At 39.1% G+C, this 13,762-nt stretch overlaps 1 long non-coding RNA gene across 1 annotated transcript; it reads left to right on the top strand.

Moving 5' to 3' along the window:
• Nucleotides 1–8,562: 8,562 nt before the first annotated feature.
• Nucleotides 8,563–12,669, top strand: LOC135317755 (uncharacterized). The gene is made up of 5 exons (XR_010376448.1): nt 8,563–8,679; nt 9,229–9,309; nt 9,920–10,067; nt 10,677–10,836; nt 12,480–12,669. It is a non-coding gene; the product is annotated as an uncharacterized LOC135317755 (long non-coding RNA).
• The last annotated feature ends 1,093 nt before the right edge of the window (nt 12,670–13,762 follow it).

Below are 13,762 nucleotides of genomic sequence, written 5' to 3'. Positions count from 1 at the left end.
CTGCAGATATTTTGGGTGGATATGTTTTTCCATATCTCCAAATGCCTAAAGTAGTATTTTTATTGTATTTTTAATAGAAACACCAACTCACAGTACCACAATACTGGAATTGTTCTTTTGTAAAGCTAGAATAAACAGCACAATAGCTAAAACCATAAATTAAAGAGAGGCCAAGATTTTTTGCCAGTTGTTCTGCAGACTACGCACATTTTCTTGTTCTGTGTTGAATGTCTGTGCTTCCTTTTCGTTTCCTGGGAAACAAGTGAGGGGTTGTATGCACTGCGAGACGTACACTAAGAATAATTCTTCCCATTTAATCCACTCTGATTTTTACTTCTTAATATACTGGAAGGTAACTAATATTTAATACCATGAAATGTATCTGTGCATGTTTAATGATTCAATTAATCAGAGAGAAACCTTCTGTATAATTAAATATGGATAGACTATAGTCTTTTCTTCTCATTGACTGATGCTACTGAGAATAAGGGATAAGAATAATTTTATACTATTACTCTGTGTGCCTTTTATTAGAACTCTGAACTGTTTGGGTGAGTAAAATCAACCATAAAAGTACATTTTTTCTTAGAGTTATGCACTCTGCAGTTTCTGTATTCCATAAAAGTCTAACCATATGAATTTAGATACCAATCCTACAAAGACCTACACATGTGTTTAAGCAAAAGAGAAGTTCAACTGATGCTAATGTGATTACTCACATTAGTATGTGCTTGAGCCTTTGTAGGACTGGCTTTTTCAGTTTCTGGAAGAAGCCCGACGTGATCTTGGAAGAGATCATATATGCTCGCTCTACAAATCCTGATTTGATTGCAATTTGCAGCCATAGCTCATTTTCTTATAAGTAGCAGTTTTATTAATCTGGGCGTGGACCTCTCTTGACTTGGTTACTTAAAGAATGCTTACAAACCATCACTACAACTAATTTTTCTACAGCTCCATACAAGATTATGTAAGTATAGGATACAAAAAAGACAACTGTCTTCAATACAGTATGCAGATGGGGGTCCATATTTTGGCAAGTTGATAAATACAGTCATGATGTACATGCAGGCCGATTTAAATATGGAAATGGAGATTTCCTGCTTCTTGACTTCATATAAATTGTTGAATATATTTGTTTAATGATTTATACAGAGCCTCCAGCCGTAGCAACTAGGTGCTGTTTACGAAAGTTAAAACGTAAATTACATGCACAGCTTAAAATGACCTTCATTAAATGACCACTGCTGCTGCCAAGGATACCATATGTTAATAGTCATGTTGTGAGACCAAACCCATCTGTTGAAATGCCGTTCCATATCTGCTTCCCTATCTACCAGCGGAATCAGGTACCATGACATGCCATTGCGCACGAAGTACTGTTACATTGTAAATGATGTGTTACTTCTAATTTAAATATTTTAATATGACCATGCTTTTACGTTTGTGTGCATACAGCTGAATATACCTAACTACTTGGAAATGAACGCTTGCAGTTGGCTGTGTTTCCACAGGAAACATGGGTCTTTTGTATGTTAAGTCCATATGGGCTGGTGAGCTGAGGTAACAATCCCAAGTTTGATTGGCTGATCTTTCCGGTGAAGGCACAGAAACTTCTGTTTTCAAGTTTTTCACTGGTCTTATTTCATATAGTCCTATTTTTCAACATATGTACCTACTTCTTAAAATGACAGGGTATTTTAATTGTCATAACAGGAAGATAATTTGCAAAAAAAATCAAATGCCAAAATTTCCCCTTATAAATAGGTTACACTTATGATGTGTAATATGGCACCAGGAGATGCCTAGTCTGTAGAATAAAGATGTGATTGTACTATTTCTATAGCACTTTAGTCAAGAAAGGCCCATTAATTTGTTTTTAGGAAGACCTTAAGCCAGAAAAATAAGTGTTTCAGCTAGGGCCCAGGTGTTTGGTGCAGAGCACATGCATATTATTTGAATCATTTCCTTTGAGACCTTAGAAAATATGGATGAAAACCTGAAATCCATGGGGTATCACTGAGACTAGGTTTTCTTTCTTAGGAGAAGTAGCATGCTGCACTCAGAGGTGTTTGGTAAGAAGGTGATATTCAGTAAACAGAAAACAACCTTCTAAAAATAAATGATCCAGTCAGTATATCAGTAGGAACTGATGCCATTTGTGTAGGCTGGCTATCATGTTTAGAACACTTTAGTGCCTCGACAGATCTGTTTTAGATATCTGTGCTTAAGGCTTTAAGCATCCTTTTGTTGGTAATGTTCAATTTTTTTTAACTGGAGCGAACAACTGAAATAACATTGTGTCATTAGAAAGTTGATGGTGAGCAGATGTGTCACAGGTGAGGAAGCCAACAACTATGTCTGGCCTGAAGGAAGTTCTTCCATCAGCCTTTACCTGGACAAACTGCAAGGGGGTATGGTGGAGTGTTTTATCAACCTGTGTTTAGTGTAGATGCAGAGTCAGCAGGCAGCAAAATCTCAGATAAGTGGTGCAGGTCATCCACAAATGAATGCCAATGACTGGATTGGACCATGCCAGTTAGGAAAAGGTCCTTCACCCAGAGGGTGGTGGAGCACTGGAACAGGCTCCCCAGGGAGGCAGTCACGGTGCCAAGCCTGATGCTATTCAAGAAGCACTTGGACAATGCCCTCAGAGATATGGTGTGAATTTTGGGGTTGTGCTGTGCAGGGACAGGTGTTGGACTTGATGATCCTTGAGGGTGCCTTCCAACTCAGGGGATTCTATGATTCTGTGATTCTGTGCCAAGCAGCCACACATTGGGAAAGAGATTCAGTCAAGGTATTTTAAGGGAACTCACTGTTCTACTGCATTGTAAGCAATGTCATTTGCAGTATGTCTGAAACTACTCCTCTTGTGAATCCACCTTAGGTAGCTCTTCCATGATTTTATATCATTGCATGATTCTAAAGCCTGTTATCTCATGGCACTGCAGGGTGAGAAATGTGTGAAGTGTTCCCTGGGAAAGCCGAGGGTGTCCTTCTTTAAAGGCACAAAATGCCCACTTCTAGCAACAGCAGGTTGGGAAATGATGCTTAAAAACCTAACATTTTTATGTACAAAAAAGTTATTGCTTTAAGAAGAATTTTGGACACTTGTTTCATGGACATTTGCAATTGGGGATTGAAATTCTGGTGAGAACAAATGTTTATTAGGGCAAATTTAACATGACTGACTGTTGCCTGTTTGGAATGTTACACTTAGTCATAAGGATTTTGGTTGCATACAGGACACAAATATTCCTAAAAATATAGTTATCACATGACTGTGCAAATTAATGTTGCCATATATGCGATACAGGGTATACAAATATTTATTGTTCATGAATATGAAAAAAACGTGTGAAGAATAATCAAGCTGATTTCTTGCTGGGTCCCTACTGAGTCCCATTTTAATCTAGACTGGACAAAACACTAAAAATACCCAGTAGGGACTGATACTGTGTTGGCAGGGAGGTGGAAGAGATGATCCAACACCCCTTGCCTACTTCTTCTTTCTATAACTCTGTATACTCTGTATAAGGTATTCTTCATATGTAAATGCAGCATGTGGTATAGACTATATTGAATAAACAATACAGTCACATTGTGGGGCTTTTGTTGTTGCTCTTCTTGAGATCTCAAAATGCTTTAAACAGAACTAATGTGTAATCACTGATATATAACTACCCTTGTATCACAGCTGCTGGCTTCACTCTCACAGTAACACTTAAAATTTTTATTAATTTATCTATTTAGATTTATTGTATTTTTCACTTATTCCTGACACTGAAGAATAGATGAACAAATGTATGGAGCCCAAATCCATTAGAAAAGTAGTTTGTTTTTTTTCTTTTTTCTTTTTTTTTTTTAAACCCCCAAACTAAGGAAAGTAGGTACTCCAGGTCCTTTTTATTCAATAAAGAATGTGATATACCATATCAAAAATAATCACAGGAATTTTCCATGGCTATCTGAGCACATACTTTCCTGCTTAGCATTGACAGCAGCATCATTACCCATTCCTAAATATCTTTACCAGGAAAAACCTGAAAAAGTTGATGATTCTTCTCAGGCCAACAGAGAGGGTGACTCTCTGTTCAAGAAGAATGAGAGAGTGGTAAGGGGAGAAGGAAATGTTGCAGTGGTAAGGTTCCCTCACTCGACATTTCTGGTCCAGAAACATCCTTTCTGAATAAAAGGTCTGGAGGCATGGGAAGGATACGACATGAGCCTTGGCCTCTTAGATGACAGTAGCTGTCACACATGTGCCTTAGCACTCCCTCACCAGCATCATTTGTTCACCTCACTGTATATAGGAACCTTCATCCCCTGAACACGCAGACTAGGGAGTAGTTTGGATCCAACCGCATCTTGCCCAGGCAGCAGTCTGGGTTTCCTTATATTGAACTCAAAGTAATAATAGGAGCATTAAAAAGTATGAGGCTGCTGCATGCAGCGGCCTAGTGCTCCCAGCGTGTAGTTGAGATATGGCCAGAGCATGTCCCTGGACCTTAATAATGGGCAATGCTATTATTGATACTAATTTCTTGCTGTAAGTTCTGGCTTAAGCAGTGTAAGGCAAACAACCTGAGCATGCTTTTTCTGTGACACCAACTCCCTTACGCTACTTGCTGTCTTTGCACACTGCTTTGTAAGGGGTTCTAAAGCATGGAAATTGAAATTGAAACCATGCAGCGCTTACACTTTCTCGTGTAGTTCATGAATCCCGGCAGCTCTTTTTTAGATGTGGTATTTTCCCAGTAGCAGAACTTCACACATATCTTGGACTTGATGCTTCAGCCATTAAGTCTAGGCTTTGAATTTTAGACTTCTGAATTAACAAGCCTTGTAACACAGATTTTAAATTCTGCCTAGGCTGTCCCATGGTTGCGCAAGTCTCTTTCTGGATATGACTTTGTAGCCATGGTTCCCTAACCTTCGCTCCACCATAGGAACAACTGTTCCACACACCAAGAGAACAGCCCTGCTTTGAGTTCATGGCTTCTGTAAACTCAGGTGTTTGGATCAGCCTTCTGTGCACTAGAAAACTTTTTAAAATTACTTGCCTAGGAGCAGCCACTATTTGAGGTGTGTTTCTCAGAGAAGGAAGTAAGTTGCTCCCCATCCCCCCCATTCCAGATCTGAGATTTTTCTTATCTTTGAATCACGGTTGTATGAGATACATTCTTATATTTTCTGTTTGGACAAACTTATATTTTTATTTCTGTGCAGTGTTATTAGTTTTGGCCCTCCAGTGAATGACATTTCCATCACTAGCTTCCCCTCCCTTTGACTCTACGGAAGTAAATTAGACTTGCCTCCAAGAACTTTCTGCGACAGAGGTAATATTCTGGTGTATTTCAAAGTGACGTTCTTGTATCTAATGAAAGGCTTTAGTTATGATGGCAAAACAAAGAGTGAATAAATATGCTTTTAGGTTTGTAAGTGGATGTCAAGGAAAGCAACTAAGAAGCAAAATGGCCTGCCCTGGCGCTGCCCCTTTCACTTCCACTGGGAGACAGGGAATCAGAGAGGGGAGAGTCTGGAAGGAGCAAGGAGAGCTGAGCCTCTCTGAAGACTTACATCTGTGTTAACAGCTTGCAAAGGAAAACTGATGCCTGTACATTAATCTGAATTATCATAGTCAGTTTTCTTTTTGTAACCAGCTCAGTCACAGCATCATGATCTCCTTCTTGAACTGGAGGTGAATTGACCCCAGAATGGCAACAACACTAGGAAACCTAGAGGAGGAGAGAATAAAATTAACTGATACCAGGCAATTCAGAAACAGAAAAGGCTCCAGACCTGACACAACTTTCTTTTCACCTAATCATTAACATCACAGTCCTGCTTTCCTTCAATATGCCCAAATTCTTCTCTTTTTTCCAAACAAAAATCTCTGCATCTTTTGAGTGTCTGTTATGTCAGTTTTCCCTAGCAATTTATACTTGTTTTCTTCTTTGTGGAGGGGGTTTCTTTTAAGGTCCTATCACTAACTTTCTAACTTCAAAATAATAACCTTATTTTTAAGCCCATTTATTAATTTTAAAAGCCCATCCTATTGCTTTTCATGCTTCATAATGCTCTTAGAAACCTCTAATTTGACCATCTGTAGTTATTTTCCCTCATGAGGTTATAAGTAATACTGCTTACTTCTAAAACTATTGTTCGCAGACAGAAATAATCTTGTCAGGACTGAATCAAAACTCATTAAAATCCAATTATTCTTTTGGGTCTTTGATCAGCCTTTCAGTGAACTGTAGTCTGTCAGGTTTTACTCTTCCTTTCCTCTCCCTTTATTTCACACCCTTGACAGAAGTGCAACATGCCATGACAGGAGGTCCACCCAGTTTATGCTGCATTCAATATTTCAGATGTTGCTCAACAATTTTCCTGTAAAAGACCTTCTCTTGTCTTTTTCAGTTATTTGAAAATCTCTGTTATCATAGGGAAATATTTTGTTCTCCTTCTGCCTTCAGGGTTTCGGTGGTTCCTCTGTAGCAACTTGCAAATCCTATTTTCCTAGTCATGTCTCTGAATGGTGTGTTGTGTTCAGCAAATATTCCCTTGATGGATTAGCACTTCCTGGGCTCTGAGATAAGCATCACAACAGAGGTTTGGAGGGTTTTCAGAATCATCCAAAGGTTTATGAAAGGACAGGAGACTATTTGACAGTGCAGGGGCTAAAGAGACTGTGTTGTTTTTTTTTTGTTTTTTTTTTTTTAATTTGCCAAACACTCAGTGATTGGTCTCAATCTCTCTCCAAAATAACACAGAGGACAAAGCTTTTGTTTTTCCAGGATGAACACATCATTGTCTACTACTTCCTTTCTAAGGAAACATGGGAAGGTAGCTTTCCACAGAGTAGCAACTAGATTGGTTGGACAATCATGTTACATGGCTGAGATTAGGTGCCGAGGGCCCATTGCAGTGAGAAAAGTAACAGATCCCCAATTCTTTCTCCCTCAGTGGAGGGTAGAAATACTTATTCCCACTTTAGGAAATGCTTGTTTTCATTTTGTCTTTCTGTTTGGGTGAATGCTCTGATCTCCTGTTCTTTCCGTAGGTGGACACCCACCATAAACTTCTTCAGCGTCAGGTCTGTGGTAGCTGCTGTGGTGTCCCCAATCCCACATGCGTGGCTGTTGGCTAACTCCTGGCTGCATGCATACACGTTTTGCTTTGCTTTTGCTTTTGTCAGTGTCCTACGGTATTGTGCCAACTCCCGACCTCCTCCTGCAGGGGTGAGCCAGCTTCTCAGCAGCATCTGCAGTTGGAACCGTTTGGGTTGGTGGCAAATATTTTCTGCTGACGTGAGCCAAGGGAGTTTGGAAATCAGAGAATTACTCGCAAACTGAGCACATAACACAGGTGGTTGGGATTTTGCAGAGATCTGGAGCTGGATTTTTAAAGGCACTTGGCACATCTCATGCCTAGAGGGATTTTCCAAATCATCTTGAAGTAACAGGAACAGGTCATTCGTTTTACCTAACTTTGGCTGTCTAATCAGCTAGCTGATTAGACTCTGCAGAGAGACAAGAACTTCCAGATTTCTTCCCCTGCAAAAATAGGTGCCTAATGTAAATGGGTGAGACCAGTCTCTCTCATCCCACTGGGTGAAGAAAGTAAGAGAAGATTAATATGCAAAACCCCCACTTGTACTCCTACCATCAAGCAAACCCATGGAATTGTGTAATTGTGTAATTTGGAGATTATGGGAGGGCGACACTTGTTAAAATACATTTTCTGGCAGACAGTGGTTTTTTGTTGCTAATGACTCTGGCCTCCTGTCCTACTCATATTTCTTATGAACCAAAATACTACTGCCATACCTAATATCGATGAGCACACCTACTTGAAGGAAAATGCAAATTCAGGTAAATCCAAATTATATGTTCTTTCTGGGTTGGATCAATAAAATTTTTTCAGATGTAAACCAACCACATTTTTTAAGCTAGCATATACATGTGTTACATTGTGTGAAAGCTCACTTTGGTTTTTTATGTCACAATGACATATCATATCAAACATTATTTATTATTAGGTGATTGAACCAGCAAATAAAGTACGTTTCACAGATATCTGTAACCCAGTTATAGATTACTTTCTTTTAACTACTTACAGTAGCTTTGCAGGATGGTATCTATTTTTTTGTATTTATGGTGGTCTCACTAACCTGAAAATATTCCATTAAATTAATTTCAAATACAAGAAAATTGTATTCATTGTACATATGTACTGGTAAATAGCATTGGAAATCTTTCTGCCCATGGTTTTGGCCCATGCTGAGTAATTCTTTACCAAACTGCTCCTGGGGACAATCTGGGAGTTTAGGAAGGGTGCTGCTGATTCCCAGCAGGCAGCTTGGATAAGGCCACCCTGTTGCAGAGAGTAGTTGGGTTTGTGTTTAGTTGCTCTCATCTGGGCTGTGCGGTGCAGGCTGACCACAGTGCCAGGGAGTGCACTAGGGAATGTTTGGTTTAGTGCTGGAGCGGTGACTTCGGGACAGTAAATAGTTAACACAAGCCATGTTAATAGTTAACACAAGCAAGAAAACAGAGAAGGAATGCCTCCCCAAACCTGTACCCATTCTTGTAAGAACATAGACGAATCTGGTAGCAAAGTTACATACCTAACTCAGCCACAGTGATGGTAACCAGGCTTCCAACTCATTCTATGGTAAGAAGTGGGATTTATTTGTTCATTCTGACTGTAATGTCCTATTACACATGATGAAATGCAGAGACAGTTTAGACACCTATATTCAAAGCTGCGCTACATGAAAACTTTTCCTAAGAGTTAGTGCCTTGGACTCCGAAAGCCCCTTCTTTCTGGAGAGTCATGGTCTTCAGTTCCAGGAGGTTTGTGAGGGAGCATTGTTCAAGTCTGTCTAAATAGGCTTTGGCTGTGATTCCTTCTTTCCTCTTACATCCACATGGAATATTCTGTACACTGTTTAACCTTGGCCCAGTAGTTTCAATATATATTTTATTTTGTTTTCATTTTGTCCTCATTTTAAATTCTCCAGCGTCTTCAATTAAGCCCCGCTTGGCTGGCAGACTTAAAGAATGGTCTCATTCATGTGCCAGACAGACAGGGTCTCTCCCAAGTCCACCCAGCGTAAGTAATGACTTCCACTTTCAGACAACAAATCGAACTCTTTAACTTGCTACTGTACATATCCTTCAAGAGCAATTATTGAGCTAAATGTGTTCTTGTTCCTTCTAGGTGGCTTGAAGAAAGGAGGCAAAGGAGATGAAAACAGATTTTGGAGAATAAAATAATACATATTTACTTACACACACAGAGGTAGCTGAAAAGTACTTTCAAATTAACAGGCTTGTTTTTATTACTCACATAAAGAAAAACTCTGTGCGGGTTAGCGGGGAGTTAGAAGGGAGGAGGAAGATGGTGACTGCATTGAAACTTCTCCTGCTGGGAACAGCCCCTGTCTCTGGGTCTCTCCCACACCTGTGTCCTCTGAGCCTGAAGCAGCTATTTTCTGATCTCTTAGCTTTCCACAGCCATTTTCACTCCACTTGCCTACATGTTTATGGTTACACAAATCTGCTCTATCCAAAATGCATTGGATTAAGAAATGTGTGACTCTCTGATGGATGCTATATTCTGAATTCATTCAGACTGGAGGGTTAAGATCTTCAGTTTAGGTACTGGTTTAGTACCAAAGATCTTCCACCCTGAGGAGCCTGTAAAATCCTTGAAGTTATTGTGAGATGAAATATCATGCTCTTGAGCGGGAATATGTTTTCTAGTAGCAAAGGAAAATAAAAGAAAATCTTGTTATAGTGCTAATTAGGGTTAAAATGATACATAGCCCTTCATCATACTTTGATAACACTGTTTTGAAAATACAGCCTCCGACCCACGACTGGTACACGCACTTTTTTTTTCTTTACAGAAGACCACTTTTATTTTTTTAGAAATCTGTAACAACGTGGGACCTGTTTTGAGCTCTGTGATGCTGCTGTTCCTATTACACATCTGTCTGAATGAAATCAGAAGAAAGACCTTGGGTTCTTGGTTCAAACTGAGTTTGAAACTGAAGGGTAAAAGCATGGATTTGGTCTTTGACCTTATACATGCGTCTTCCAACCACCTTTTCCGTTTCTTGCATTATTTGATTTAAAGGCACGGGTTTTTTTTCTTGCAAAGTTCACTGAGCCAATTGCATGGCTTTCACAGCGATGGGCGTTTACCTCCCAATTAGTCCCACTGAGCCAGCAAGAGTGTTTGCCTGAGAGCCCTCATCACCGTGAAATAAACCCCCAGCCACCCAACACAAAACAATGAGGATCACAGTCTGGCCCTTTGCAATTAGCACAATACTGTCAGGGTTTCACTTTCCTGCTTAAAGGCTGTAATGAGCAGCCATCGGAGGAGGAGGTAAATAAAGCTGTCATGCATATTGACAGTAATACAATATCACCGCTCATTTTTTCCCCCAAAGTTAGAATTGCAGAATTAGTGTGGCACATGATGTTCTCCCCTCTCCAGCAAAACATGTACCAGCTGCAGTCTTTTAAAGTCTCCTATCATTTTGTTAGCACAATGACTGCCTACGTGAGCAAAAAAACATGGAAACTGCATCCTACCACAGTTGACAAGATTTTTTATTTTCATGATTACTTCTCTGCCTTTTTTTATTTTGCCTGCAGGCAGAGGTTGGCATACATGTCAAGAGAACATTCTCCAGCTGGGGCCTGCAGTATAGAGAATTGTATACTCCAGAGGGCTCATGGGACCTTAGGCAGATTATTATGGTAATATTGGAGACTGCTGTCCTTTCCCTCCCACAGCTGGGCCGCCTCTCTCATTGTAAGTATTGAAGCAATATGTTTTGCAAATTATACATTGGGAACAACAGGGACCTGGGAAAGTGAGGGAGAAAGAGAAACATGGCAAAATGTTGCCTTTAATATGATATTTTTCTTGTTCATCAAGCAAAAATAAATTAAAGCTTTAATTTTTTTTAATTAAATGAGGATCATATATTGGAAAAAAACAGCTATAATAGTAAAAAACTTAATATTGATTTTATTGAGTGAGAGTTTTAAGAAAATATGGTTTATTATAGGGAAATTTCACACAGTAACCCGATGCAAGAGAACCAGAGTAAGGTTACATAATAGCTTTTATTACAGATTTCAAAAATCCTTTTGAGTCCAATGAAGCTGGATTAACAAAAACTGCACAAAAAAATATCATTTTAATTAGTGCTAATGTGATCTCGTCATGGTCCAGCTGATTCACACAGGATGAAAATCTGTGTTGCTTTATTAGCAATTCACCCTCCAAAATAATGTCACTTCTGATTTTTAACATTTCTTATTGATGTATATTTTAATAAAATGGCCAAATGATTTGGTGAGTACTGTCATATGGAAATTGAGGGTTTTTTTGCCTTTTTTTTTTTTTAAGTAAAGAGAGAGCAAATATGGTATAAAAGCATTACTGGTAGATAAAGAAATATTTCCTTTTTTGACATTTTTCAGAAACATTAGCATAAGAGTCAGATTAAGATTTGTACGGTGGTGTTTTAAAAGTGATTTTATATTTATAAAACTAAGAAGGAAAGTAAATATTGCTAACTTGGTAACAAGTTGAAATGATGGCTTACATAGGCCAGATACTTCTCCTTAAAGACTTGGTTTTATCTCCTTTTTTAGTAATTGCGGGCTTCAAATCACAGTCTTTAACCAATATTCCGCTATTCTGTTAGCCAACAGTCATTTTAAATTTAGATCTCCATTCATTTTTGACAGGACTATTTCACAACTCAATTCCATTTGGGGCTAAACTTCAATTTTATTCTAAATTAATTTTAAGTTACTGAAACTTACTGCTTCATTTATACATGAAACTGTAGTATATTGTCTTAGACACCTCCCTGAATTCTACATTAAAAATAAGAAAATGTAGAAAATCTCAGTGCTCACAACTCAATTTCCTTCTCCATTATTTTTATATGCTTTAATACAGTGGAGACCCCTTGCATGTACCATTGTAGAAAAAGACATTTATTTTTAATAACTTTATTCCTTTTCTCTATGTTACTTAAAAGATTTCATTATGCAGTATTGGTGCTGTGTTAATATATTTATCAGCTCTCTAATTTAGCTCAGACTTTGCTCCTGTATTCTGGGATGATGACCAGTGCATGTGTTTTTTATCAACATTGTATGGTTTCTTTTCCAATTCTTATAGCGATTATATAATAAACAGTACAGAGAAACAGTTTGCAATCCAGTGGCAATTGTTATAAATTAAAGTGGGATTAATCTATACCACATGGTGGGTTTTTAGCTATCATTTTCAATTGTAATATTAGAGGAGGTTACTAAATAAAGCATGGTGCGTACTGCGCTATATTGGTTGATTGCCTTGTAGAATCTTAAAAAAAAACCCTGATGATAACATGCCTGTATTTCTTTCCACCTCTCCTCTGTGGTCTAAAACAGCATTAGAGAAGCCACCATGTGTCTCTGTGAAGCCAGACATTTGCTACTCCTGAGCTGACATGAAGACTTGTATTTCACAACATTTGACGCAGGATTGCACACAGCAGGATGAGGTGAAAAGGAAAAGGTAAGGGTAAAGGGTGTTTTGCAAGATACAGAAGCAAGTGCTCTGAGGCATTTTCTCTTTGGTTCTCCTGAAAGTCAAAGGATTCCAAAGCCTGAACTACCTTCTTCCTTTCCTTCCTCTTCCTACTTTGAACTCCTCCTTCTAGGCACCACATATTGGCTCTCATCTTTCTGAATTATGATAACTCATCTTTTGAAGTAGATTGCCCCTTCAAGTTGAAGCATTCTCTGTTTTCATCATTATCCTGGTGTCTAGTAGTTTTGCCCCATATTCTTGAGGTTCCCCACCTGCTTACAACAGCTGTTCTTACTTTCAGCATTGCTCATGACAGACTGCATTTTGCAATCCAGCATGCACAGTTTGCCTAATATTTACCTTCCTAACACAGAAATTTGTCTGCATTTGTCACGTGTGGGTAAAGTGTGACATTTAGAAAGACAATCCAATCTATCTGCTTATTCCTGTCTTGTCTGCAATGAAGAATCCCAGTGGAATGAAGAAGTTCTGCATTTCTCCCTTGGGGCTAGTGTCTAAGGCTAAACCTACACTGCCTGTTGGATCTGCCTTAGGGAATGATCCATGCCCATGGGGAAAGTGGTGCACACTTACTTGTTCATATTTTTCAGTGTAGCAGGACAGTGCAGGGTTGAGGGATTCAACTTTGCATCAGTCTGCTCTATATGTCTTTTACCAGTGGTCTCCACAGTGAGCTAGTCCCCAAAGTTCGCTTGATTTCTGTTTTGAAAGGCATTAGATGGTTCGTTCCTAAAGAGGTCCCAGTAGCAAAGTAGCATTTTTGCAGTGTGGGTGCTCAGAGGGCTCAGAATGCTGGAGAGAACAGGGGAGGTCAGTTACCTGGCTGTGCGGTGTTCTGTAATACTCCAGCATTTTCTCCTGTGAAATCATGACAGCAAAAGAGAGACTAGTAGGAGGAATCTTCCACGCAGTGGTACTGTCTGTTAGTTCTCACACCAGTTACACTGCCTTGATATGAAATATATCAGCGGGTGACACTGTTAAATGTGATCTTGCAGGTTTCTTTTCTTAGCAGGTGGGAAAGGCTTGGCTCCTGAGATGAGTTGGGTCTTTCCAGCTCGTGGCCCTGGAAACTTTCTGTTTACAAGCAGTCTTATCAGAGTAAGATAAGGCTTATAAG

This window comes from Phalacrocorax carbo, chromosome 1, assembly GCF_963921805.1.
Source record: "Phalacrocorax carbo chromosome 1, bPhaCar2.1, whole genome shotgun sequence".
NCBI lineage: Eukaryota > Metazoa > Chordata > Aves > Suliformes > Phalacrocoracidae > Phalacrocorax > Phalacrocorax carbo.
The sequence above is the reverse complement of the archived record's forward strand: the minus strand, read 5'-3'. Positions and strand labels throughout refer to the sequence as shown.